Source organism: Microcebus murinus, chromosome 1 (assembly GCF_040939455.1).
Source record: "Microcebus murinus isolate Inina chromosome 1, M.murinus_Inina_mat1.0, whole genome shotgun sequence".
NCBI classification, from domain to species: domain Eukaryota; kingdom Metazoa; phylum Chordata; class Mammalia; order Primates; family Cheirogaleidae; genus Microcebus; species Microcebus murinus.
The window spans coordinates 25160604-25162985 of NC_134104.1; the positions used below are offsets into that span (position 1 = coordinate 25160604).

General features: G+C 36.0%; 1 pseudogene; it reads left to right on the plus strand.

The window, feature by feature from the left end:
* Positions 1–283: 283 nt before the first annotated feature.
* Positions 284–1291, plus strand: LOC105883090 (serine/threonine-protein kinase Nek4 pseudogene; annotated as a pseudogene).
* The last annotated feature ends 1091 nt before the right edge of the window (positions 1292–2382 follow it).

The window sequence follows — 2382 nt, forward strand, 5'->3', positions numbered from 1 at the left end:
TCTTGAAAGGTAATTTTTTTGTTGATGTTTCTTACACCAATAGCTCTCCTAGGAATTAAGAAAAAATAAATTGAAGCCAAAGTAAAATTTCTAACATTTTTACCAAGACAATAAATTCCTGTAAACAATATTGTTTTGAATAATACTAGATACTTTCCAGAAACAAATCATTCCTATTCATTTTTATATTTTATCTGCATATGCAAATGGTTTAAATTCATTTTGAAAATCTGCATTTAGTTATTGACACTTTCTTTGACATTCTTTGGACTGTTTAAAATCAAATATCTGGTGGGAGTACCCTGGCCCAGATCACCATGGCAACTGTGACATGGCTAGTACCCTCATTGTTACGCCCTACTACATGAGCCTTGAATTGTTCTCAAACAAACCCACAATTATTAATATAAGTCTGATATTTGGGCTTTGGAATGCTGTGTCTATGGCCACCCTGAAGCATGCTTTCAATGCAAAAAATACCAATTCTTTTGTTTATCAGATTATGGAAGAAAAGCTGCTACCAACACCAGTAGATTATAGTGCAGAGCTGGCAGAACTGAAGAACAATGCTGAGCAAAATGACTGAAGAAAGACCCTCTGAGAGTAGCATCCTGAAGCAGCCTTAGATAAAGTGCCAAATCTCCTTGTTTTTGGAGGCCATAAAGACAAAAATCTCCAAAAATAACATTAAAAATGGTGACTATAAATCTAAGCCTGGGGCTACAGTGATTTCCAGAAGGGCAGAATCAAATCATAAAATGATCAACCACACTCTTCTGATGGCTCTAAGACAGTTGTGATGGATGAAGACAAATGTTGGTCCCAGGAGAAACTCACAGTCCTTGGTCCCTTGAAGTCACCTACTAGTCTGAAAGGCCACACCTGAAAACCAGACATGAGCAATATCACAGAGTCATTGGCCACAACAAGTAGGGTACATGTTGACATCTTGCCTTCAGGTGAGGAAGGGTTCAATGAACTAAGTGGTTTAATTAAAGGAGAATCAAGAGCCAAGACACTTAGATGGTTCTAATGCACTAGAAGGTAAATGCAATATTTTCTCAAGTCAAGGAGGAGAAACTGCAGCATAACACTAAGTCCAGTGCTCAACCTGAAAACCTGATTCCCACATGGTCATCTGACAATGACATTGAAGAAAGGAATGAAGCAGTGAAGCCTCTTGCAGCCCCTAACCAAAGATCAAAAGCCAAAGGACCAGGTTAGTGATATGCACAAAGTGTTGGTTTCAAAGAGAGGAGTGAAAAGTATGGTTACAAAGGTGTAAAATATGTTGTTCAGTCATGCTCTAGTTGTTGTTTTAGAAAAATCAGTCATTCCATGTACCAGTTTAAACATAGAATAATATTTTCTTCACCCCCAAAAGAAACCCCTTACTCAACATCAATCACTCTCCATTCCCCCTTATTTTCAACCTCTGGCAACATTTGTCCTTATGGATTTGTCTATTCTGAATATTTCATGTAAATGGAATCATATAAAGAGATCAAATGCCTGACTTTACTAGAAGTTATGATTAATGGATTACGATTAATTTTCATTGAATCTGTTTTGTATTTTGCCCCTTCATATAAAAGAGCCACCTACGAGTATTATTCATATGTTAATATCCAGAAATCCTTTACTTCTATTTTCGAATATAACAGGTTGTCAAGAACTCTGAAGGGTCTAAGATTTTACCCTATCTGAAAGCTAAGAATTAGTCTGTTACAATTTTGTGGATGCTGTCAGAAGACTGCTGACTCAGAGACAAAAACCAGTTTATTGCTTTCAGAAGTAGTAGTGGTCAGAGTATCAGCAGTATCACATATCAGAATAATTTCTGTAAATCTACGGCAAACTAGTTGAGATGGGAAAGGCTACATTTAACAGAATTTTGCAGGAAGAAAAATTTCAGGACTATTATTAATGGTCAACTTCTGGAAAAGACCACTGAAATAATAAATTGTTGAAGCAAAGCAAAGTTTTATTCTGCAGAAAGGGAGACCACCTTTTTGAAAAAAATTGAGTTGTATCTTGGAAAAAGAGAGGTCAAGAACATATAGTTACATGACTTTGGGATCTAGTTTTAGGTGAATCTTTTAATGATATGTGGTTAGTTGGGATTGGACAATATGCATAATATAATAGTTTGGGATTAGTATACAAAGCAAGGTGAGAGTTTTGAAGCAAGTCTTGATAATTAACCAGTCATTTGATAAACAAGTAATCTGCCCTTTCAAGGTATGTATTATACACAGGAGGAGTTATTTACTCTGATGAGCAACCTGTTGTTTTGAGAGGGAGGTAGTTGAATGGTTTATTATTTGGATAAATGGATTTTCAAGATTCTTGCCACTTTATCTTACTGGGCAAGAATTTCCT